This window comes from Balaenoptera ricei, chromosome 1, assembly GCF_028023285.1.
Source record: "Balaenoptera ricei isolate mBalRic1 chromosome 1, mBalRic1.hap2, whole genome shotgun sequence".
Classification (NCBI taxonomy): Eukaryota; Metazoa; Chordata; class Mammalia; order Artiodactyla; family Balaenopteridae; genus Balaenoptera; species Balaenoptera ricei.
Window position 1 is genome coordinate 153,546,065 of NC_082639.1, and position 27,228 is coordinate 153,573,292.

Here is a 27,228-nt window from a genome sequence, read left to right on the forward strand (position 1 = left end):
ATGACAGACTCTAGGTCCATCCACCTCACTACAAATAACTCAATTTCGTTTCTTTTTATGGCTGAGTAATATTCCATTGTATATATGTGCCACATCTTCTTTATCCATTCATCTGTCGATGGACATTTAGGTTGCTTCCATGTCCTGGCTATTGTAAATCGAGCAAAATAGCAATACTTTCTGATCATTTTATTAGGTATTTTCTCCTAGTGGCCCTATGCAGTATTATTGTTCCTCTTTTACAGATCAAAAAACTGAGTCCCAGGAATATTAAGTGACTTATTGAAAGTGGCAGGCAGACAGTGCCTGAGGCAGTTCTTTAGAGGGGATCATTCATCCTTCTTGTAGCATCATTGTTTCTCCAGCCACTATGACTTAGCCTGTGGAACTGTTTTTATCATCCTTAAAAAAATCTCTCATTATATGCTAATGGATAATAGAACTGGCTTTGTTCTGGGACATTTGAATATCTGGTGTCTGGGAAATCATCAAACTGTCGGCTGAGACAGATCTTAGGTGCTCTGTCGTCTGTCTTTCCTTCCCTATCATTGTGTAAATGAAGAAATGAAAGCAAGTACACTTTCTCAAATACTTAAGGGCAGAACTGATGAGACCCTAAGCCCCTTGACCCCAGCGTCATGTTCCTTATGGTACACCATGAAACGACCTTCCTTGTATTACCATTATTTTCTCTAGAGGAGCACAATTTCCCAGTGGAGATTAAATAAAATGTTATAACAACAGGAACAGCATCCATTTTGGCTAACAGCCATGCCACCGCATCCAAACAGAATAATAGGGCAAAGGAGAAGCTAATTCTGTTTCAAGGAAGGGCAGTATTTTCACCTTTGTCAATGGTTTACTTGGAGCCATAGGGAGGATAACGGCACTTATCTGTGTGCCCGTTGTAAAGTATTAAGTTACTTTTCATGGAATATCCCTTTGATCCTCATAAGCCAGCAAAGGAGATGCAGTGTCTCCATTTTGGATTTCAGGAACTAAGAATCCTCAGGTTAAGTAATTTACCTACAGCTGGCTAGTAAGAGGCAGAGTTAGAAAAAGGCAGTTAGAGGCAGCTCAGGGAGTAGTCAGCAGTTGTTATTGGTTTGTTCATTCAACAAAGATTTATTGAGCATATTTATTGGACACTGGGGATATAGTGGAAAACAAGAAATCCTCCTTACCCTTAGTGAGTTACATTCTATTGAATCTTGGTCCAAGGATCCTTCCCCTATTCCACAATGTTTCCTGGCTGCAACTCTTATTTAAACCTGACATTGTATTTTTTAAAAAGTTTAAAAGATTACTGGTCTTGGTGGGACTAAAATCTAGTTTAACTTTCTTTGATATATTCTGAAACCATTTGAAGGTGAGATTTGATAATTATCTGTTTGGTTTTTTTTTGCATAGTTGTAAGTAATCAGCAGGAATAATTAGCACCCTAGATGGGGTTTGATTTTGCTTATGATCATTTCAGATCCTTCTATTGACTTCATGGCCACATAGGCAAAGCCAGCCTGTTTCTCTTTATATTCATGGTTGGAAAGTGTTATTCCAGAATATTTTTTGATAGTTGCTTAAATCTGTAGGCACTTACTGTCAGAATGCTCACTGAAGCAAATAGATCTGTCTTAGGAAGGCTGGCAGGCCTCAGTGCCAGGAAACTACAAAAATATTACCCTAAATGGTCCCATTCTAGGCAGAACATATGTTTTAGTGTTCGGAAACCTATATCAAACAATTGTAGGTGCCAGTTAAGAACCCATGCATGTTAGCAGGAGTGAAGCGCAACACATTTTGGCACAGATTTATGTACATGTATAATTTACAGATTGCTAAATCAGCTGTGTTTTTGTAACAGTTAAGTTGGTTCAGGTTGTTGATGTAAGTAGTCAGCAAACAGGGTGAGAGCCATGGGTAATGTTGTGTCTCAGAGAGGGGCTGAGCCCTGGGACTATTTATAAAACAGAACACTTGTTAAAATCCATTGTTACTCTGAATGGGCAGTGGGTGATAATCTGGATTACTACCAGTTCAACAGAACTTGTTTTTTTCTTGTAATATGTTCTAAGATAACCTTCAACCCTGGCTCAGCTGTCTTTCTCTGAAAGAGTCACAAGTTTAATCTATTGACTGACATCGGCTGGGGGATTGAGAGGATGAAGCCTTGTGATTTAACGTAAGGCAGCAAGGTTTCTAAACTCCATGATTTTTATAAAATCCATATATTTTAATAATCTATCATACAAGAATAGATGCATTTGAGGCACATTGTGGTAAATGGAATCTCTGGCTTCGTTCTTTCCAACATCAGCTCTTCATTTATGATTGGGCTTCCTTTGGCAGTGGTTTCTTCAGCATTACCTTCAATTCGTCCCTTCCTCTTTATTTTTTGTTAGATAGTTAATGGCTTGCAAATGAACGTTTAAAACATACTTTAGTTATTTATTCAAAGAAGCCCTTTTTGTAAAGTGAGTATCTGCTTTATACATTCAGGGTATTTGGACCATGGTTGTAGTTGTTTTTTTCTCTTTAAGTGGTTACAGCTGTAACTGGTGAGAACGAGAAATAGAATCACAGAATCTCAGGTCTGAAGGGACACACTTTGCAATTCCTTCTCCAGTGTTTGAATCTTCTGCAGAGCGTCCCTCCCAGTGGTTATCCAGCCCATGCTTGGAGAGCTTCAGTGATGGGACATTCACTTTTCTTTCTTAAGCAACTGTAATTGTGAACCGGTTTCTTCCCCTCCCTTCCCTCCTTCCCTTCCTCCTTCTTTCTTTTTATCGTCATTGTCTGGTCTCACCAAAATCTGCCCTCTTACAGAAACCGCTCATTCCAAGTCTGCCCTGTGGAACAAAACCTAGCCCACTCCTGTTTCCACCTGAAAACCATCTTTTCGGTAGTTTAATAACAGTTATCTTGTCTTCATTCCTCTCCCTTGTTTTTTCAAAACATTTTTTATTGTTTAATACCAAAATAAAAAAGCACATAAAATAATTTTGTGCAGCTTAACACTTTTGTATAAAGTAAATACTGTGCTGTCGCCACGTAAGTGACATCTTGCCAGCTCTCCAGAATCCCCGGGACCCTTCCTGTTCCCAACTCCGTTACTCCCCAAAGGGAGACATCTCCTGAGTTTATGGTGATCATAATTTCCTCATAATTTTTCCCCATAATTTTACCACCTTGTGTTGCATTCCTGAACACTACAGTTTATTGTTGTCTGCTTTTGAGCTTCATATGTGTGGGGCCATACAGCATGGGTCCTTTGTCAGTTGGAGATTCATCCCTTTCGTTGCATGTACTGTCGTCAGCTCATTTTCACTGTATAGTACTTTATGGTATGACCATACCACACATTATTGTATTTATCCATTCTGCTGTTGATGGTCACGTGTTGCTTTGTAAACTGGCCCCCTTACAGGGATGGCAAGGAGAGACGGAAGAAAGAGGCAGACCACTCCAGATTGGTAGGTGGCAGGTTTAATAAGCAAGGGAACCTACTTACCAGGCATGTCGTGGGCACTGCAAGACGAGTAGATCTCTACACCCACCTGCCAAAACTTAAAGTTTAAATAGAGGCCTTAACTGGGTTAAGTCACGTATTCAGTCTAGATGGTCTCAACAACACCTTCCTCTCTCTTTGGAACCGCTCCTACTGTGGGAATGGTGGGCAGAGTGTACATTCCAAGGACAGGGGAGGGGGTGAGGAGTCTCTGATTGCCTGGGTCCGGTTCAAGGGTCAACTAGCGGTCACGTCCTCTCGCTGACCTCCTCCAACAACGTGTGAGTTGTTACCAGATTTTTGCTATTACTGATGCTACAAATATTCTTGCACGTGTCTTTTGGGCATATATTGGGTGTGTACTCCCACTAGCAGTGTACGAGAGTTTTCATCACTCCACAACATACCCTTGCCAACACTTGCTATTTTCTTCTTAATAATGGCATTGCCCAAACAATCTAGTAACCAGTAAAACAGGATCACTTAGGGTGATGTTAGTAGTGAGCACATGATCAAAATGAAATGGAAACAGAACTTGCCCTTGTCCTTTGGGAGGCTTCACTATCTACTGTGTGTTTAAATGTTCTTACAGTGTGAATTCCCTCACCGTAATGGTAAATGATATGAAAGACTCGCACAGTTAGAACTGTGTGCAAAGGACACATGCAAGTGTGTGTGTGTGCGTGCGTGTCTGGGAGACTCATTTTCTTAAATTGAGAAACCTTGCGGACATATTATGTAAGAATTGTGAGCTGGAAGTGAGAAGGGACTAGGAGGTGAATGACATGTTTATTTTAGTGAAAGAAATAGAACAAAATGACTGAAGGAGGGGTGCCGATTTCATGGAGCAATCAAAAAATCAAAGACAAATTAAAATGAAAAGCCAAGACTAGCTTACTTCGGTTTCATAGACATGGCAGACCTCCTTTGTGCCACATACTGTGCTAGAGACTGGGACTCGCAGAAGTGAGCGAGTTGTTTGTGAAGCTGGGGCTCATTGAGGAGTGCATGATGAAGTCCAACGTGTGTTGCAAACTTGCCAAAAATTTACGAGATGCTATGCCAATTCAATACTCACCACACATTTTTTTTCCGTTGTAAACATCTCACCCCAAATTATTCTGAGATTTTTTTTTTTTTTAAACTTTGGGTTTATTTATTTATTTATGGCTGTGTTGGGTCTTCGTTTCTGTACGAGGGCTTTCTCTAGTTGCGGCAAGTGGGGGCCATTCTTCATCGCGGTGCGCAGGCCTCTCATTATCGCGGCCTTGTTGCGGAGTACAGGCTCCAGACGCGCAGGCTCAGCAATTGTGGCTCACGGGCCTAGTTGCTCCGCGGCATGTGGGATCTTCCCAGACCAGGGCTCGAACCCGTATCCCCTGCATTGGCAGACAGACTCTCAACCACTGCGCCACCAGGGAAGCCCGTTCTGAGATTTTATATCTATTTATTTTTTTGTGAGACTGAATGTGGGATAACCAGATCCCTTATGTTAACTTAAAGGGGGAGATTGCAGGATGTGTGAAGCTTTGTTCTGATGTGGTGGAAGTTTTCTTAACATCCTCTCACTCCTCTGGGATGTCCCATTGCCCTGTCTTCTTTGGCATGAGGTTTTGGGTTGCTTACCCATTGCTGTGCGTTTCCAGCCTATCTTAGATGCTGGAATTTGTCTGATGCTCCGGCCGTTCTCTGTGCAAGTGCAGTCTTGCTGAACAGATTGCAGTTTGGCCAACTTCCGCGTCTCCCTCAGTTCTCCTGGTCTCGGCTCTAACAGTCATGTGTGGCTGTTAAGGACAAAACTACTTAGCTCTTCTGATTGGATATTAGAGAATTATGCCAATTATCAGAATTGGTTTGCTTACTCAGCCTAAGATTGTTCATTCTGTCAATTAAAATGACAACTCTTCTGATTAGTCCTATGTTGCATAAAACTGATGTTCTGAAATTAATGGAGTCAATCCTGTAATTATTAATGTTAACAATTAACCATGAGTGCCTCAAGCCTCTCATTTCTCATAGCTTCTTAAAGGGTCTATGATGACATCAGGTGCTTCTATGAAGAAGAGGGATGGCCTCTTGTTACTTCCTTCTTCCCTTAAAGCAATGATGTAGGCACCCGCCACCAGCATTCTGAGAGTGCTGGAGTCAGCATTTGAAAGATGATACTATTTTGGCAAATTTTACCAATATTTATCTCCTGCTTAACTTAGGTTTCTATTAAGAGTGAATTTGGAAAGCATATTTTAGAGTAGAGCTTTATAACTATGGCAAAGAAAATGGAGTTGAGTGATAAAACTATATTTCATCTACATGGGTTTCTAAGTTTACATTTTCTTTACTTTTGTTTCCTCCCAGCATTATTGGGACCGAATTGATTAGAGTTCCATGCTGCAATCTTTAAGGTTGTTCTTTGAGTGTCTACAAGGGCCAGTGCACTGCTTATCTTCTCTGTGCCTCCCTCGGGCCACTCTCTCCTCTTCTGTAACCTGTTCTGCATCCTGGGAGGCTGACCTACACGGCTTATGTCAATAGGCTCCCTTGCTTCCTGGCTGGCTTCACACCACCATGAGATGGGGAAGGAGGGGTGGGAGTTTGTAGTATTTATTCTCCTCGTTTCCCCTCTGCAAGGTCATCGTTGTAGCCTATCTGTTTTACCTTGATTAAAGGTTACATCTGCAGCTTGCTCTCTTTGGGTTTGGGTAAACCTCAAAATTTGCAACTGTTACTAACCCTGGGGGTCCTGTTGTCCCTGAAGTTTTCCTCCATGGTGTGCTGGGGCAGGTGCAGCCGGCTGGTCCTACCTCTCAAGATCTGGTTATGCCCATCTTTTCCCTATTCCTGGTTCAGGGACTTCATCTTGGTAGCTTGAACTCTGCCATGTGGGAGTATTTACACCTCAGAAATTGGCAAGTGGTATAAATCAGGGCTTTTTCTCCCCCAGAGAGTCATACTAGTTGTAAGCACCAATTATAATTATTGGTTAAAACCATGACCTTGCACAGATTAAACAGCCTTTCTCACCTTTGAGCCTGGCAGTGAGCCAAAGGTTTTACATGTGTCATCTCCTCTAATCTCACTATGACTCTATGTATGCTGTGGGCACTCTCACTATTCCCACTGCAGAAACTCAGGTTTAATAAAGAGATTAAGTAAATTGCCTTTGGTTAATTTCTAGTGGTAGAATCTCTAGGAACTTGTTAGGAATGCAAATTCTTGGGCCGTACCTTATATCTAGTGAATCAGAAACTTGGAGGATGGGGCCCAGTTACCTGGGTTTTACTCAGTCCTCCAGGCAATTCTGGTAGATGTCGTAGTTGCAGGACCACTGCTTCCGAGCCAACCCCATGCGTCTCTTTACTTGAGAGGTAACTACGTGCCTGCCGGGGTGTATGGATGGAGGAGGGCGTATATTCGAGGGTGAGTGGACTTTTTCTCTATAGACTTTCAGTTGGTTTCCCAGTTTTTGCTCAGATCCCATTCCTGCCTCAGGTAGTAGCTACTAGCATTTCAAGGTCCTGAGTCTCATTAGCCCCCTCCTCGTCCAGATCCCCTTGGAATTGTAAAATCGTGGCTTCTTCTGCTGCACATCACTACTTTTCATCTTCCAGAAACTGAGCTCATGCCTGCTGGTGACTCTTCTCTTGTTGTGTGTATATCTCTTGAATTTTTCAGCTATCACTCAAGAATGAGGGAGTAAATGCATGTGCTCAATCTGCCATTTTGAAACAATAATTGGTAGTGTTAAAAGACGAAGGAGGTCCTACATTCTAGTCATTCTCGTTCTGGCAGGTAAAATTCCCCTTGATACTTTTCCCACATGGCTAGACCATCCAGGGATTTTGCTCCTGCCCAACTTCATTCACTGCGCCACCTTTCTCTGTTATTCTTGTCAAATGATAAAACTAAAGCACTTTAGTAACGACTTCGATGTCCTTTATTTAAGGGAAAACAATCCATGGACTGGGGGAGTGCAGGGCCTTACCAGCCGTGGAACACCCTTCCCGAGGGATCTGGGGCAGGAGCGGGTTTTATAGAGCATTAGGAGAGGCATCTCAGACCCAGGGCACGTTTGCCTGGGTGGTTGGGGATTTCCTTAGAAGGCTAGCTGGTCCTGTTTTCTAGGGTAAGGTGAGACAGCTCAAGCTGCGTTGGAGGACTGTGACCGGTGTTAGGTTTCCTTGACAGTGAGTTGTTTCCCGTAAGTGCAGGCTGACTTAGGTTGAGATCTGTGCTGTGGGCCACTGGGGTGGCCTCTGTTTCGTGGGTCCTGATACAGGAATTAACTTTGTCATTCTCTCCCCCAGCTTCACAGTCCCTGCCTCTCACTTGTCTCTAGCAGTGCCCTCTCTTGGAATGTTCTGGTTTTCTTCTCTCTCTGTATCTCCCTCTGGGTCTCAGTCTCTCCTGTACCGTCTCCGAGGGTCTTGAGCTCTCTCCTCACTCACTCACTCTCTGGGTCTTGCTGTGGGTCTCTTGCTCTGCAGTACCCTCTTCAGCTCTGCCTCATGCTCTGTTGCCCCCCTCCCCGCCTCCTGGCTCCATGCCCCTCCGTCCCCTCTTCTCTCCTTTCCTCATCTCTGTGTCTTCCTGTTCATCTCTGCCCATTGCTGCTTGCCCTGCCGCTGACTGCCTCTGTTGCTGCCATCTGTCTTTATCAATCTCTGTCTGTCATCTCTCTCCATCTGTCTCTGTTGCTGTCTGTCTTTGTCTGTAGTCTCTGCCTCCATCTCTCCATCTCTGCCTCTCTCTTGTCTGTCCAGTTCTCCTCTCATGTTGCCTCAGTCTCTGCTCTTTCGTGTATCTGTCCGAGGTTCCCATTTTTCTTCCAAGCTGGCCTTTCTCCACCTAGTCACCAGCATTGCGCCTGGTCAGCTCTGCCGACCTCTCAGCTTCAGGGTTTAGTTTTTGTTCTGGAGAGAGAATCTGTTTGGCTCAGCACTGACTGTGGGTTGTTTGGCCAGTTGTCCACTCCTGGTCTTCTCTGCTGTGTGTGGGTCCTGGATGGGGGAGCAAGAGGTGGAGTTATGTGATATACAGATAAAGCTAGGCAGGGAAGTTGGGTAGAGCTTTCCAGTGTAAAGAAGTGTCCCCTGCACTCCTGTAATGCCTGGGACAAAATAGATACTCAAATATTTGTTGCATTAAACTAAGCTGCTCTGAGATTCCTTCCATCTACCCTGATGCTATACCCTGTCCTCACTGAGCCATTTGCCATGAAAGTGTTAAAATAACACAGGAGGTAAATGTAAAACTAATTAAAAAAAATCTTTTTCTAGTACCATTCAATATATATATATATTTTCTTAAATTAATTAATTTATTTTTTTGGCTGTGTTGGGTCTTCGTTTCTGTGCGAGGGCTTTCTCTAGTTGTGGCAAGCAGGGCCACTCTTCATCGCGGTACGCGGGCCTCTCATTGTCGCGGCCTCTCTTGTTGCAGAGCACAGGCTCCAGACGCGCAGGCTCAGTAGTTGTGGCTCACGGGCCCAGTTGCTCCGTGGCATGTGGGATCTTCCCAGACCAGGGCTCGAACCCGTGTCCTCTGCATTGGCAGGCAGATTCTCAACCGCTGCACCATCAGGGAAGCCCCATTCAATATTTTTATATTGCTTACTTTAAGCCACTTTTTTTTTAGTTCTGGAAATGAAATTTTTGTGTTATTCAGTGATGGTCTAGGAGTTTTGTCTAAAGTGCATATAATATGTACAGATGTGTGTTAAGAAATTATTATGACTATAAAAATGAGAATAAAACACCTGGTTGACTAATCTCTTGCACCACTTTTTAGCACTTGATCATACAAATAAATGTTTCTTAGCAGTAATTCAACATATCATTGACCTCTTACTTATTAAGTAAAATATCACTGAGTAATGAAAAAGTCTGTGTTTCTAACACTATTTCATGTATATTCTCATTCCCTTCCATTCTGCTTGTGAAACGAATTCATCTGTTTTTATTGTTTTAAAATCCTTTAATTTGATGCTGAATGAAGATGGAAGTCAGGCTTTTGAAACCACGCACTTAGGGGTAACTAATGTCAGTGAATGAAGTGTTTGAATTTGCTTTTGAAATTGAAATGTCTCTCCCCGTTGCAATTTACTGACTTAATCAAAATGTATTTCCGTAGGATATTAAAATCAGAGACAAAGCAAACAACTATTAAATCTCTTGGGAGTTCAGTTTGTCTAGCGCAAAGATTGGGCCCTTGACAATTTGGAAGAGTCATTTTCATGGAATTTTATTGTTGAAAAGCCACAGTAGAGCCACAAAATGACTTTTGCTGATATTAAGATTTTAGATATGCCATACTGACTTTGCTTCTTCTCATCCCATCCTCTCCATTCTCCCAAATATTACCAAATCTTTTGATCTGTCTTTTATGTTTTAAAATTTTATTGATTCATTCATTTAGCAACCACATTCCATGCGTGTGTGACTGAGGCCCTTGGCAGTGAAATATTAGTGCTTCTTAATTAGAGGCAGGGCCAGGACTTCTAACCCGCAATCCCATTCTCTTTTCACTGCATGCGTTTTACATGAAAGAATGAAAGCATTAATTGGAAAGCACTTTGGTGTCACTGGGGTCCATTGTCATCCTCTGCCCTCTCATACTTATGTTGTTTAGAAGGAGTGAGCCTGTAAGTGAAGGGTGAGGTGATCTAAGCCACTAATTACCACGGGCCAAAGTCCCCGCCATAATGTCACTTCAGGTGCGATGGAAAGACCCATCCCCATCTGCCCCCCCCCCCAACCATATGTCAACACCTTCAGCATTAGGGATTCTGGGCATCAGGTTAAGCATTATTCTGTTCCTAGTGTCCTGTCTTAAAAGTCAAACCTTCTGAGAGAGATGATACTTTAAATCACTAACAGCTAACTCTGAATTTGTTTATAAGACAATGTTTTTCCACGATGGGAGAAATAAGTTGATCTAAGTGACAGAAAGCTCAGAAAAGAGAGAAAAGTACAGAAAAAGGAGATGAAATATCCCAAATTTAATCTGCTTCACAATCTTGCTTAAGCCAGATCTTCACTATATTGTAAACATTGTTGACATATAACATACAAGTGGCAAAATCCTCTAGTAACTGTAGATAAAAGATAACTAGTGCCCAAAGAGAATCTAAAGACCAGTTGTCATTTCTAATTGAGTCCAAAATTTTTTTGGCTACTAATATTTCAGAAACAATCCAGGGGAGATTGCAATTCGTGTGAGTTAATAATAAAGATAATGATGATGATGATGTCAATGACAATGGTAACATCAGGTATGCCTGGTGCTGTTCTAAGTGCATTCATTCATTCATTCATTCCACAAACACTCATTCAGTAATACTTCCTATGTGTAAGGCACTGTTCTAGATGTTGGGCATTCAGTGGTGAAAGGAAAAAAAAAGGTACTCTCCCTCATGAAGTTTGCATTCTACTGGGGAGGCAGATAATAAGCAAACAAGTAGATGTATAACATGTCAGATGGTGTAAAGTGCTTGGAGAAAGTAAGGGAAAAGGAAACAGGTGTTGTCAAGTGGAGTTTTTTTTTTTTTTAATTAGTTGATTCATTGAATAGCTATAGGAAAGGGACTAACAATTGGCAAATATGCTAAGAGTCCTACATTTGGTTAGGTGTTTTTTGGTTTTATAAAAATTAATTTCTGGTATGGATTTTATTTAGGTTCAGGTAAATAAAATTATTTTTTCCTAGTCTTTGTCTAGTGCTTATATACATACCTCTTGTCCTCATCATTTATCTCAATCAGTCTTCTATTGTTCTAAAAGAAAAAATATATATATTTTTACTCAAACTTGCTTTTTGTAAGAGCGCTGATATCCTTAGTAAATCTATAACATTGAAAGTGTCATGAAGACGTGTTCCCTTCTAAGAAAAATATCCCGAGTTATGAGAAGCATATTGTGAAATATTTACTGTAGCCCTCTAAATAATCGGTGTTGGCAGGGAACAATAAAGTTGTGTGAATGGCTCGCTGAATGTAGCTTTTATCTGTGTAATTGCCCAAACTGAGTCACTTTTCTAAGTCATTGCTTTAGTTAGTTTCTCCTTTGTTATTTGTGGTAATTATGATGAAAAGCAATTTTCTAATAATTTCTTTTTGGAATATCTCTGTGTTATGCTTTATGGGCAAATGGTAGGTTTGGGATGATTTTGACACATTTGACTACCGCAGTGTGGTTTGGCTCATACCCCATCCTCCAAAGAAACTTTACATGCTTGGGGGAGGGGAATCTTTCAAATTTTAGAGAATGTTTGTTTTATTCTACCAACTGGAGGAAAACTGGTGTGTGGGCTGAGAACGGTTGAATTTAGGAAGCCTTACATTTAATTGCGTGTAGTGTGACAGCTAAAGACCCTCGGGGAGTAAAAAGGCACCAGAGGGAGACTGTAGAATCTGGTTAATTTGCATCAAAGGCCTGGAGCCACCGGGAACTTTCAGATGAGAGCCAATGAATAAATTATGCCTCCTTCCTCAAGCAAGGGCAGCCAGGTTGAACCCCCATGTTTTACTGAACAATGTGGAAGAGAAGTGATCAATTCAGAAAATACGAATTTGGAGGCAGGCTTAGTGCTTCAGATGGGCCACTGGCTGATTGGAAGTTACACATTCTACCTGAAAAACCTGTATATGTGTGTACACACACACACACAAGATATGTATGTATATGTCAAGAGCATATATCTTACCTGAATTTTATTGATTCCAAAGACACATTTAGGCATTTTTTGTATATATAAATGGACACACCAATATGTGATTTATTGCTACTGTAGAATCCCTTGACAATACAGTACATTTTTACATTAATACTGTACATCACATCCTGTCTCCAAATCCAAACAATTCCACTGAGCAAAAGCCAGATACAACACGGTTCACCTGAAATGTGAGTATCACGTCCCACTGAGTCGAGTTTAGAAGGTGTTTCTGCTATTTTTAAAGTGACTCAGGCCCTACAGAGTCCAGCGTTTGGAGAAGTGATATTTCAGGGTGAGGGCTGGTTGATTACTCCACATGGGTGTGAAGTTTGCCAGGTTGCAGAGGTGTCTTCTTACTCGTTCTTTGTTATGAACCCAGTTACTTAGAGCATCAGATTTTATTACTGCCAGAAGCATGGAGATCTAGTTTGCCCGCATCGAGACTCACAGAGCTGAAGTGACTAAGCCACACAGCTCACCAGGGACAACACTGCCACTAGAACCCAACTTGTCATTGTCCCCATTGTTACTCTTTCACATAGTGCTCTGGCAACCTAGGGAATAGCTGGGGAATGGTGGATTAATAAGGTGGCTCTTACCCCTCATTCTTCCACTGACTTTCTTTGTTGACTCGGTTCCTTGGTGCTTCTCCATGTCACCTCAGGGCCTTTTTTTCACTAGGTGGCCTCTGCTTGTAGAGTCTCCATATGGCCTCTCCACTAGCTGGACTTCTCACATGGCAGCTCAGGGCTCCCAAGAGTACAGAAGCAGAAGCTGCTGGACCTTAATGCTTATGGGATTGGAGTGACATCCATTCTACTGCAGTCTGTTGATTGGAGCGTATCACAGACCCACCTAGATTTAAGGGGACAAAAGAAAAGCATGAATGCAGGGAGGCACAGTTTATCGGGGGCTACCAGTATAATCTCAACTGTTTATAGTGATGCTTTATTTTTTAAAAAAATTAATTTTATTTATTTATTTTTGGCTGCGTTGGGTCTTCCTTGCTGAATGCAGGCTCTCTCTAGTTGTGGCGAGCGGGGGCTACTCTTCGTTGCAGTGCGTGGGCTTCTCATTGCGGTGGCTTCTCTTGTTGCAGAGCATGGGCTCTAGGTGCGGGCTTCAGTAGTTGTGGCACACGGGCTCAGTAGTTGTGGCGCACGGGCTTAGTTGCTCTGCGGCATGTGGGATCTTCCCGGACCAGGGCTCGAAACTGTGTCCCCTGCATTGGCAGGCGGATTCTTAACCACTGCGCCATGAGGGATGTCCTATAGTGATGCTTTGACTGTACCAGCTACCATTGAGTCAAGGGCCTGAGACATGTAAGGGGCTGGTCTTTCTAAAAAACATTTTTTAAAAAAAGAAGAGAGAAAGTGAAAAGGTCTGACAAAGCACCAGTAGTGTTCTAGAAGGGATTGTATTGTTTCTTTTTCTGTAGGTATTTTGTGAAGACTCTCACCAGTGTGATTCAGTAATGCCAGGAGGCAGGAGAGCAGATGCTCTCTCAGTACCCTTTGGGGTATTAGAGGTTTGCTCCTTGTTCATGTGTTAGAGCCCATTTTATCCTCGTTGGAGACTGGCTGAAGGAGCCAGATGCAGGTCAAAATACAGCATCAGCTTTTTTACTGTTAAACTAGATTAGAGAACATAGCAGTGCTATCTGTCTGCTTCCTCAAGCCTAGGCGTTGGCTTCTAGGCTGTGAGTTACTGACCTACTCCTAGGCCAAGAATCTGACAGCAGAGGGCTGGCAGGGCCTGTCACAAGGAGGTTCTGAGTGTCTTAAGGAGACAAGTAGCTCAAGCCCTCCCTCTCTTCTCCCACCACACTGGGGCTCAGGCTAGTTTGAGAGGCCAAGACACACAGAGTGGACACCTCTTGCTCTTGATATGCCTACTGATAGCTTGATGACTCTACTTAGGGAGGTATAAGTGAGGGGGAGGGAGAAAGGGGTCGAAAGTATTCATTACAACATTTCTTTCTAGTGAAATGCCCAGGTGTGGAAGGATAAGTGTTGCCTTCATAAAAGCCCTTTACTAAAGTAGGGCTTTATAGAGTTACTGTATTCTGCCTAACCTAGAGTCCCAGAGTACTACCAAGGACTCTGAAGGAGTCTCAGAATTTGTGAGCTCTGGTTCTGCTGATTCTGTTAAAGATTATTGCAGAATGTCATACAGTTAAGAACATTGGCTTTGGTGATTGTGATGGTTAATTTTATGCATCAGCTTAACTGGGCCACGGGATGCCCAGATATTTGGTTAAACGTTATTGTGGGTGTTTCTGTGAGGGTGTTTTTAGATGAGTTTAGCATTTAAATGAGTAAACTGAGGAAAGCAGATTGCTCTCCCTAATGTGGGTGGGCCTCATCCAATCAGTTGAAGGCCTGAATAGAACAAAAGTCTGACCCACTCCCGAATAAGAGGGAATTCCTCCTGCCTTACTGCTTTTGAGCTGGGACATTGGTTTTTTTTTTTCTTGCCTTTGGGTTTGAACTGAAACATTGGCTCTTCCTTGGTCTTGAGCCTGCCAGCTTTCAGACTGGAACTTATACCATCAGTTCTCTGGGTTCTCAGGCCTTCGGACTTGAACTGGAACTATACCACTGGCTCTCTAGGGTCTCCAGCTTGAGACTTTGGGACTTGTCAGCCTCCACATGAACCAATTCCTTATAATAAATCTCTATCTGTCTTTCTGTCTCTGTCTCTCTCTATATATATGTCTATATATATCTCCTATTGGTTCTGTTTCTCTGAGTAGCCTTGACTGATACAGTGTTAGATGTGAGACAGTACATGCTCTATTAGATGTATGATGTAGGAAAAGTTCCTTTGATTTTCTAAGTCCTCTTACAAGATCTATAAAAATGTGTTAGTACTAGTGCCTGCCCACCTGACAGATGAGTATTAATACACGTGGTCTTGATGGTGATGATGCTGTCTTCATAGATGAAGAATGTTAGATATCCTAACATTTCTCAGTTTAAAATCTCCAAATCTCAGAGATCCAGATCTGGCCAATTCTTTTTGTTTGTTTTTGAGGTTTTTTTTTTTTTTTTTTGGCCGCAGCCTGTGGCTTGTGGGATTTTAGTTCCCTGACCAGGGATTGAACCTGGGCCCTCAGCAGTGAGAGCGTGGAGTCCTAACCACTGGACCGCCAGGGAATTCCCCAGATCTGGCCAATTCTGATGCAGTCTTAGGAGATTACATTTTTTTTTTTGATATTTTGTCCATTCAGTGGGTTACTTTCCCAATTGTTTTGCTTGGCTTCAAAATAAGTTTTCATTTACTGAGTTTGGAAATAGTAAATAATCTGAGTCATTTATGGTTGGATGTGGAATGCACATCTCTCCATTTGGCTAGATCTGTGTCACTTCACTAGAGCCCTCTTAGTTGGCATTCTTAACCAGCAAGAATATAGCCAGCTGCCTGGAGGAATTAAGGAGCCTTGGCTCAACAAAGTTGCTGTCATGGAGTCCTTGCACCAGAATTTATGCACTTTTTTCAGCAGATTCCCACTTTCTGAGCCTGTCTATTCTTATGACAGATACACTTCTGGAGGAATGATGGCAAATTGACTCAGACCCACCTAGGTCCACTTCTTTATTTTATTTAACAGATCTTATCTCTCCCTCACACGCTCCCACCCCACTGACCAGCAAGGGGAAATTAGTTAGTGGGGGGACTCTGAACCTCCCAGTTAGTATCTCAAGCTCTTCCAGTTTAGGTAGTCTCTTGGGGCAACTCGGTTTGTGTTCAGATGCCGATTCTACCCACCCCATATGCTTCTCTCTACATGGTATGTGTGGTGGAGGCAGGCACTTGCGTCACCTTGGGGACCTCAGATCCCCAGATGCAAGGCCTTATTTTCCCCCACTATTTCTTTGGGTCTCTGGCAATGGCCCCTGGTCTGCTGGTCGCTGGGTGACCAGTTGATCTGTGGGGCTCAAGTCTGCAGTTGGTGAACTTATGTTCTGTTCTTTGGATTGAACAGAACTTGGTGCTCTGCCCCAACTCAGCATATATTCTCTTTCTGTGTGTGTGTGTGTGTGTGTGTATGTGTGTATGTAACTTGATCTAATCGAGGCTCTCACTGGCCCTGATAGTTTCCTGAACCCTCAAGTTGATCTTAGGCTTGGGCAGTTTGACATGCAGCATTTGTCTACATGGTCACCCCACTCCACTGTGATAACCATCTGCTTAGGCAACTACAGCAGCAGTGGGACAGTTGGAACCTTCTGGATCCTTTCCAGACCCCATGGGAGCTGAGGGAGGCTCAGGAGTGCTGACAGGACCAGCACCTTTGAGTCACCAGTGTGGTGGTCTCTCCCACCCCTGAGTCTCAAATGGAGATCCAGACACAACATCTCCCCTCTCCTCCTCCTCTCCTGTCCTTCCTCCTCTTCTATCATTGTGTGGAAGGAGGACTGCTCTAGAAATAGGTTGGCACACTAAATTTTAAGAAGTAAGAGGTGATAGTTTACGAGAGAGAAGAGACGAAACATTGGAAAGATAGACAGGAGAACCCAAGCATTTAGAGGAGGAACAATTCATTCCACCCACGTCAATATTTCCTGGGGGCATCATTGTATATTACAAGGAAGAATCATAATATATGATGACAATAATGGTAATGGTAACTCATCAATTAAAGGTCTCATTACACCTAGCATTTTTTAGGAAAGTACATAAATCTAATGTGTTGTAAAGATTTTCATAGAAATGGTCTGATCTTAGTACTTAGTGGAATAAGAAGGAGACTATGTAATATAATGATTAAAAGTATGGATTTTGAAGTCAGATAGACCAGGTTCAAATCCCAACTGTACCCTGCTGTAACTATGTCCTTAGACAGTTTTTTCATGAGTAAAATGATAAAGTCCATGACACTTCATTCAATAAAGTAATACCACCTCACAAAGATTGTTGTACAGGTTAAAAAAAACCCACTTTGGTACATGATAAAGTACAGAGCCTGGCACAGAGTAAATTTCAGTGAATGGTGCCCATTCTCATCAATACCTGGAATATCACCTATGTAGAATCCCTTAGTTCTTGATGATATGTGATGTTATGGTATTTGTATGGGTAGCCCCCAATTTACAAATCCAGAGATTGTGCTCTGGAACGTAATTTATAGGTTACTTATTTATATCTTATAAATTGAAGAGAATCCAGAATATGCCCTTTTCCAGCCAACCAGAGCAGGGTACACATGCGTGTGCTAGGGATGGGGTGGGGAATGGGGAAGAATTTCTAAATGCTTAGGTTCTCTGGTATTAGAAGGAAATGGGTTTGTGACTGGAACTAGAATTCTTTCCTTCATTCACTCCAAGTCCTTGGATAAAGAGGGAATTCTTTTGTTTTCTCCCAAGGCATATTGTTTATTTGTTTGTTTGTTCAATTGAAGAATAGTTAATTTACAATATTGTGTTAGTTTCTGGTGTACAGCAAAGTGATTCAGTTATACATACATATATAAATATAATTTTTCATATTCTTTTCCATTATAGTTTATTACAGGATAATTGGAATATAGTTCCCTGTGCTATACAGTAGGACCTTGTTTATGTACTTTATATATAGTAGTTTGTATCTGCTAATCCCAAACTCCTAATTTATCCCTCCCTCCCATCTTTTCCCTTTGGTTCCCGTAAGTTCGTTTCCCATGTCTATGAGTCTGTTTCTGTTTTGTAAATAAGTTCATTTGTATCATATTTGAGATTCTACATATAAGTGATATCATATGATATTTGTCTTTTTCTGTCTGACTTAATTCACTTAGTATGATAATCTTTAGGTCCATCCATGTTGCTGCAATGGCATTATTTCATTCTTTTTTTTTATAACTGAGTAGTATTCCTGTGTGTGTGTGTGTGTGTGTGTGTGTGTGTGTGTGTGTGTGTGTATACACCACATCTTCTTTATCCATTCATCTGTCAGTGGACACTTAGGTTTCTTCCGTGTCTTGGCTATTGTAAATAGTGCTGCTGTGAACATTGAGGTGCATGTATATATCCAGAGAAAACTCTAATTCAAAAGAGGGAATTCTTAGCCCTCTATCACATAGTGAGAAAGGAGTCTTGCTATTTGTAAGCTATAATTTCTTGCTTGGGTTAGCAATGAAAGGAAACTCTTTTGGAATTTTATTCTATGATGAGAAATCCTCTAAGTGGATGATCAATAGGCTGATGATTCTATTTCTACTGCACTTCCTGTTCTTTGTTTCCTTTCTAAAGTCAAAGAAGATGCTAGTGGACTTGGTTTTTCCCAGATAAGGCTGTAATATGCACCCAGGAACAGTGGCAATGCTTGAGGAACAATCAATACCTTTAAAAGATGACCAGAATACTTTTATGAGAAATTACAGTGATATCTGGAGCTTGAAATATATCCTGTTCTAATATTTTTAGTAACTGAAAAATTAAATCAATAAGTTAATCTTTTCTGATTAAATTCATTAAAAATTAAGAATATACTTATTTTTATCAAAGTAGTATATGTTCATGGTTAAAAATATCAAACTGAAAAGCTCATAAAGAAAAACCGTCATCCTATGCCTTGTCCTTTCACCCATCCTGCTCACCAGAGGCCACATTTTCTAATTTTAGCTGTTTCTTCTTATAGTTTCTGCCAGGTCTCTAAATAACATGCATTATAGCTATTTCCAGATTTATCAATTTTAGGTATTATCTGTTGACTTCTGTTAATTTATTTGAGCTTTTAGCTTACTTTATCTACTTCCTATCCCCCCTCCTAATATAGTTATATTACTCCCTTACTGGTTATCTTTGCAGCTTTAAGTGAAATATTTATACCTTTCTTTTTACTGTATCAGCTCTAAATACCATCTCATGATTGTTTTCTCTTCTCTCTCTAAGCTTATCATTTGTATTTTTGCAGTGTTAGAATTGATGTGGTTATTCAGATACTTATAGTTAAATATTCCATGCTTTGACATTTTTTTTTTGACATCTTTATTAGAGTATAATTGCTTTACAATGTTGTGTTAGTTTCTGCTGTAAAACAAAGTGAATCAGCCATACGTATACATATATCACCATATCCCCTCCCTCTTGCATCTTCCTCCCACCCTCCCTGTCCCACCCCTCTAAGTGGTCACAAAGCACCGAGCTGATCTCCCTGTGCTATGCAGCTGCTTCCCACTAGCTATCTGTTTTACATTTGGTAGTGTATATATGTCCATGCCACTCTCTCACTTCAACCCATCTTACCCTTCCCCCTCCCTGTGTCCTCAAGTCCATTCTCTAGGTCTGCGTCTTTATTCCTGTCCTGCCCCTAGGTTCTTCAGAACCATTTTTTTTTTTAGATTCCATATATATGTGTTAGCATACAGTATTTCTTTTTCTCTTTCTGAATTACTTCACTCTGCATGACAGACTCTAGGTCCATCTACCTCACGACAAGCAACTCCATTTCGTTTCTTTTTATGGCTGAGTAATATTCCATTGTATATATGTGCTTCAGCTTCTTTATCCATTCATCTGTCAATGGACACTTAGGTTGCGTCCATGTCCTGGCTATTGTAAATAGAGCTGCAATGAACATTGTAGTACATGACTCTTTTTTTTTTTTTAACATCTTTATTGGAGTATAATTGCTTTACAATGGTGTGTTAGTTTCTGCTTTATAACAAAGTGAATCAGTTATACATATACATATGTTCCCATATCTTTTCCCTCTTGCATCTCCCTCCCTCCAACCCTCCCTATCCCACCCAACTAGGTGGTCACAAAGCACCGAGCTAATCTCCCTATGCTATGAGGTTGCTTCCCACTAGCTATCTATTTTGCGTTTGGTAGTGTATATATGTCCATGCCACTCTCTCACTTTGTCACAGCTTACCCTTCCCCCTCCCCATATCCTCAAGTCCATTCTCTAGTAGGTCTGTGTCTTTATTCCTGTCTTACCACTAGGTTCTTTGTGACCTTTTTTTTTTTTTCCTTAGATTCCATATATATGTGTTAGCATACTGTATTTGTTTTTCTCTTTCTGACTTACTTCACTCTGTATGACAGACTCTAACTCCATCCACCTCACTACAAATACCTCCATTTTGTTTCTTTTTATGGCTGAGTAATATTCCATTGTATATATGTGCCACATCTTCTTTATCCATTCATCCGCTGATGGACACTTAGGTTGCTTCCATGTCCTGGCTATTGTAAATAGAGCTGCAATGAACATTGTGATACATGACACTTTTTGAATTATGGTTTTCTCAGGGTATATGCCCAGTAGTGGGATTGCTGGGTCGTATGGTAGTTCTATTTTTAGTTTTTTAAGGAACCTCCATACTGTTCTCCATAGCGGCTGTATCAATTTACATTCCCACCAACAGTGCAAGAGTGTTCCCTTTTCTCCACACCCTCCCCAGCATTTATTGTTTGTAGATTTTTGATGATGGCCATTCTGACTGATGTGAGGTAATACCTCATTGCAGTTTTGATTTGCACTTCTCTAATGATTAGTGATGTTGAGCATTCGTTCATGTGTTTGTTGGCTATCTGTATCTCTTCTTTGGAGAAATGTCCATTTAGGTCTTCCGCCCGTTTTGGGATTGGGTTGTTTTTTGTTTTGATACTGAGCTGCGTGAGCTGCTTGTAAATTTTGGAGATTAATCCTGTGTCAGTTGCTTCATTTGGAAATACTTCCTCCCATTCTGAGGGTTGTCTTTTCGTCTTGTTTATAGTTTCCTTTGCTATGCAAAGCTTTTAAGTTTCATTAGGTCCCATTTGTTTATTTTTGCTTTTATTTCCATTTCTCTAGGAGGTAGGTCAAAAAGGATCTTGCTGTGATTTATGTCATAGAGTGTTCTGCCTATGTTTTCCTCTGAGTTTCATAGTGTCTGACCTTACATTTAGGTCTTTAATCCATTTTGAGTTTATTTTTGTGTATGGTGTTAGGGAGTGTTCTACTTTCATTCTTTTACACGTAGCTGTCCAGTTTTCCCAGCACCACTTATTGAAGAGACTGTCTTTTCTCCATTGTATATTCGTGCCTCCTTTATCAAAAATAAGGTGACCATATGTGTGTGGATTTAACTCTGGGCTTTCTATCCTGTTCCATTGATCTATATTTCTGTTTTGTATCAGTACCATACTGTCTTGATTACTGTAGGTTTGTAGTATAGTCTGAAGTTAGGGAGCCTGATTCCTCCAGCTCCGTTTTTCTTTCTCAAGATTGCTTTGGTTATTCAGGGTCTTTTGTGTTTCCATACAAATTGTGAAATTTTTTGTTCTAGTTCTGTGAAAAATGCCATTGGTAATTTGATAGGGATTGCATTGAATCTGTAGATTGCTTTGGGTAGTATAGTCATTTTCACAATGTTGATTCTTCCAATCCAAGAACATGGTATATCTCTCCAGCAGTTTATATCATCTTTACTTTTTTTCATCAGTGTCTTACAGTTTTCTGCATACAGCTGTTTTGCCTCCTTAGGTAGGTTTATTCCTAGGTATTTTAATCTTTTTATTGCAATGGTAAATGGGAGTGTTTCCTTAATTTTTCTCTCAGATTTTTCATCATTAGTGTATAGAAATGCAAGAGATTTCTGTGCATTAATTTTGTATCCTGCTACTTTACCAAATTCATTGATTAGCTCTAGTAGTTTTCTGGTAGTGTCTTTAGGAGTCTCTATGTATAGTATCATATCATCTGCAAACAGTGACAGCTTTACTTCTTCTTTTAGGATTTGGATTCCTTTTATTTCTTTTTCTTCTTTGATTGCTGTGGCTAAAACTTCCAAAACTATGTTGATTAATAGTGGTGAGAGTGGGCAACCTTGTCTTGTTCCGGATCTTAGTGGAAATGGTTTCAGTTTTTCACCATTGAGAATGATGTTGGCTGTGGGTTTGTCATATATGGCCTCTATTATGTTGAGGTAAGTTCCCTCTGTGCCTACTTTCTGCAGGGTTTTTATCGTAAATTGGTGTTGAATTTTGTCAAAAGCTTTTTCTGCATCTATTGAGATGATCACATGGTTTTTCTCCTTCAATTTATTAATATGGTGTATCACATTGATTGATTTGCATATATTGAATAATCCTTGCATTCCTGGGATAAACCTCACTTGACCCATGGTGTGTGACCCTTTTAATGTGCTGTTGGATTCTGTTTGCTAGTATTTCATTGAGGATTTTTGCATCTATGTTCATTAGTGATATTGGCCTGTAGTTTTCTTTCTTTGTGACATCTTTGTCTGGTTTTGGTATCAGGGTGATGCTGGCCTCGTGGAATGAGTTTGGGAGTGTTCCTCCCTCTGCAATATTTTGGAAGAGTTTGAGAAGGATAGGTGTTAACTGTTCTCTAAATGTTTGATAGAATTCGCCTGTGAAGCCATCTGGTCCTGGCCTTTTGTTTGCTGGAAGATTTTTGATCACAGTCTCAATTTCAGTGCTTGTGATTGGTCTGTTCATATTTTCTATTTCTTCCTGGTTCAGCCTCGGAAGGTTGTGCTTTTCTAAGAATTTGTCCATTTCTTCCAGGTTGTCCATTTTATTGGCATAGAGTTGCTTGTAGTAATTTCTCATGATCCTTTGCATTTCTGCAGTGTCAGTTGTTACTTCTCCTTTTTCATTTCTAATTCTATTGATTTGAGTCTTCTCCCTTTTTTTCTTGATGAGTCTGGCTAATGGTTTATCAATTTTGTTTATCTTCTCAAAGAACCAGCTTTTAGTTTTCTTGATCTTTACTATTGTTCCTTCATTTCTTTTTCATTTATTCCTGATCTGATCTTTATGATTTCTTTTCTTCTGCTAACTTGGGGTTTGTTTGTTCTTCTTTCTCTAATTGCTTTAGGTGTGAGGTTAGGTTGTTTATTTGAGATGTTCTTGTTTCTGGAGGTAGGATTGTATTGCTATAAACTTCCCTTTTAGAACTGCTTTTGCTGCATCCCATAGGTTTTGGGTTGTTGTGTTTTCATTGTCATTTGTTTCTAGGTATTTTTTGATTTCTTCAGTGATCTCTTGGTTATTAAGTAGTGTCTTGGTTAACCTCCATGTATTTGTATTTTTTCCAGATCTTTTTCCTCTGATTGATATCTAGTCTCATAGCATTGTGGTCAGAAAAGATACTTGTTACAATTTCAATTTTCTTTATTTTACCAAGGCTTGATTTGTGATCCAAGATATAATCTATCCTGGAGAATGTTCCATGAACACTTGAGAAGAAAGTGTATTCTGTTGTTTTTGGATGCAGTGTCCTATAAATATCAATTAAGTCCATCTTGTTTAATGTATCATTTAAAGCTTGTTTCCTTATTTATTTTCATTTTGGATGATCTGTCCATTTTGACTTGGTTGTAGAAATTGAAATTTAATAACGTGTTTACATGACAATGATGTGATATAGTATGATTTGGTTTCCCTTCCTGCACAGATTTTGTTTTCTTTGATGTTTCCAGTTTTCTTTCCTGCCCCCCAAATTATATACGTTTACTAAACTTTTTATGTTATTCCAGATTATCAAGAATATCATTAACTCCTGACCTCCTTTATCTCTAAATAAGTTCTCTTCTGGAACTTCTGTTCTCTGAAGCATTCCGTATTGAATGTTTTCTATTAGCTTCCTTCCCTGCTTTCTATATTTGGAGCCACTTTTTTTTCCTAGTTCCCATGTTGTCTTCTTTCTTGTATTACTCCCTCATTTTGCTGATACACATCCTCAAGTAACTTCCTAAGAAAGAATATATGGGAAATAAATTTCCCAGATCTTATCTGAAGATCACATCTGAAAATATTGTTATTCTACCCTCAGATTTGATTGTTTAATTTAAAAAAAATGTCTTCTGTCCTATTCTTGTGTTGTTCTTTCTGCTGTTCTTATTAGGATGCATGCTGTTTTTCTTGATTGATCTTCTGTGTCTTATTTTTTTATGTCTCTTTCTGTACTATACTCTGTGAGACTTTATTTTGCCTTCTAACATTTATGTTGAATTTTTAATTGTTACTCACTTTCAATTTACAGGAGCTCTTATTTACTTGTTCATTTGTTCTCCTATGGGTCTTCCCCACCCCCACCCCCACCCAGCATCTTGTTTTTTTTTTATGGGTATATTATCACTTGAGTCTTTCTGAGGATACTAACTAGGTTTTTGTTTTGTTTTGTTTTTGTTTTTTAAGTTCTTCTTAAGAACTTAAGAGAGAGAGTTAAACTGACTAGACTTCATATGAACTCATGGATAATTCAGTGAATTTTGTACTTCTTTTAAGGCTTAGTTACTCAGTTCAAGAAATGTGAGTTTTTTCAGGGAGAGAAGACCAGCATGAAGGGTTAGCCTGTCTCCAGAATAAAGTCAGAGCTCCCTGATATTCTAGACCTTTTGCAGTCTGGTCTGCAGGCTCACCTCCTGCTCATTCGTCTTCCTGGCTGCCCTGTGTGTACACCAGTCTGCTCTATGTCCTGTGCTGCCCGACCTTTGCTCATGCTGGGTCCTCTGCCTGAAATTTTCTGTTCTTCCCACAGCCTCTTACGTTTACCAGAGGCAGGTGTCATATTTTCAGTTCTCTATCTATTTTTGTGTCATCTGTGGCAGGTACATTTTAGGCATTCAAAATGTTTAAGTGAATATTACTCATCCTTCCAGACGAGAGCAACTTCCACTGTGACCACTCTGAGACACAGTCCTTTACCTCCCTCGAACAGAGTTAAGCATTTCATGCCCTGTTTAGTTAGTTGTATGCAGGCCTATTTGTTCTGGTAAGTTCCCGAAGGGCATGGACCATACCTTGTCAAGCTGGATATCCCAGGGTTTTGCATTGTGCTTGATATCCAATGGGAACTTGAAGTATTTGTGCATATATGGGGAGAGACAGAGGGAAGGACTGGTTGTGTATTTTTACTAAAGGCATATTTATAAGATTAGCAGGTTTGCAGTTTCACTTCATGACGGTGCTGTTTTCTGTTCCTTTTCAGTATATCAAAGCATTCCCAAGAGTACATTAAGAGTAACTTACTGTATTACTCATCACAATAGATATGTACACAGATGTGTATCTTCAGCAAAGAGAAAGAAATTGAACAAATAAGAAGTGATAGGCACTCCGTAAATTTAGCCAGGGGTTAGAACTTTGAAGCTGTGCGTATTCGTAAAATGAATCCCTCTAGTTGAAGTCCCTGCTCAGACTGACAGTAAGCGTAGCTTCCATTGCTAATAAATAAGTAAGTAAGCTCTTCTTTCATTTTAATTCTGCTACTTCCGACTGTGGAACCAATATTGTTGTTTTATCTGATGCTGAATCTCTGACCTATGAGGCTCAGGTTGGCTGCAAGTGCCGTAGCCCATGGGGTCAGCAGTGCCCACATCACCACACCCAGGGGTTCTCAGTGAGGAGTCTTACTTCCACTACACAGCTGAGCTCTGACTACTTGGAGTAAAAGGGAATTCTGAGTAGGAAATGAAGGAGCCACAGCACCCACCTTAGATTGGGGAGCCAGGTGTAGGATCCCAGGTGGCCCTGAAGGCATCTGCAGGCTGGGTGAGGTATGCAGCCGTGCTCTTCCAGCAGGAAGGGGTGGATGAGCACCCCACCACCTGGTGACCATCTGCTAGTTCCCTCTCGTGTCCACTGTCAGAGGCTCAGGTGCGTGGGGTCCATCTGGCTGAGGTAAGGTCTCTCTTGGCGGGGTGGGGAGCCACTGCTACAGCCCCTTTAGCTGTCAGCTTTCCTGGTGGTAGAAACCACCAAGCAGAGACATCACCTTTCACCAAGATTGCTCACACTGGAAGGGGCTGCAGCAGATTGTGAGGGCACAGTGAGGTAGGGACCGTCCTTTTGGACCACCAGAAAGGAACAGGTATCCAGGTACGCTGTGTAGCTGGAGCACTGCAGAGAGTCTTCTTAAAGCTGGTGGCAGCTAAGCTGCCCACTCGAATCTAAAAGCTTTCGAATGTTTGCAAGTGTTAATAAACAAACCAAATGTCGGAAAAAAGAGTAGATTATGGTATTTAGCTATTCTTCCTGCCTCTCCTTCCTCTATTCCTTCCCACGTAGACAGGAAAGGATAGTTACCCATATTGTGCATAAACTGTAAATGCTGTACTAGAACAAAATTAACCTCCCAATTAAATGAGGACATTACATGTTACCATTATTCCACTCCACATAGTGTACATATATAAACAAGACCCCCTCCGGTTTACAACAAAAGAAGGGTCTGTATGTGTGTTCTTTCATTCCTTTTTTTGGTGGGGGGAAGGTGTGGAAGCAGTGATTATTCTGTGGAGAGGAGAGAGCCAAGCCAAAATAATGATTATATTTAAGTTCTGGATATTATTTGCTTAAGGTCTTGAAAAGAAAAGAGGGACACTTGATTTCCTGAGCACAAAAGGTATCGAAGACTTTTGATCTTTAAAAATGTGGAAAGTGGTGAGAACACGCTAAGCAGCCCAACGTATCTGGCTTACTTAATCCCTGCATCACAAGTGAATGGTGGGCCCGTGCTCCGTGAAAGAGCTCTGAAATGTGCTTTCTGTGGCTCCGTGATTTCAAAATTAGTAAGAAAGTTTTTGTCCTTGCCAGCATCTTGATCAGGTTCTACGGAGCCCTAGCATGAGGAGGGTCTAGTCATTTCTTTACGGAGAGGAAGGCTCTCTGGTGTGTGTATTCCAGGAGGCAACCTGCTGTCCCCTTGCCTTTCTAAGAAGGCCTTCTCCTCCAAGGATCAGCAAATATTAATCAGGGTGAATTAGGTCAGTTTGTAGCTTCTGTCCCAAAGACTGACAGGGCCAAGATGCTGGATGGAGTGCAGAAGAAATTACTTTTGGATTCTCTCTGGCTCCACATTACCAGCATAATCTCACAGAGATGAAAAATTAGGACTTGAGTATGTCTTATAGAAATCACTGGATTTCTGCCGAAAACGCTGGTTGGTTGGTTAAGCATGCTTCCTTTGGAGTATAGAAACCTCAGCATTTGCATTCCAGATATTCAGTTCTAAAGCTCTGTTCTTCTGTATTCCTCAGAGGGCCATTTTGGAGGGAAACAAAAATACCT

At 40.9% G+C, this 27,228-nt stretch overlaps 1 protein-coding gene across 2 annotated transcripts in view; it reads left to right on the forward strand.

Moving 5' to 3' along the window:
• The window catches only part of KCNH1 (potassium voltage-gated channel subfamily H member 1), a 415,212-nt gene that overhangs the window by 2,901 nt on the left and 385,083 nt on the right, over positions 1-27,228 (forward strand). The gene's annotated exons all lie outside the window — the stretch shown is intronic.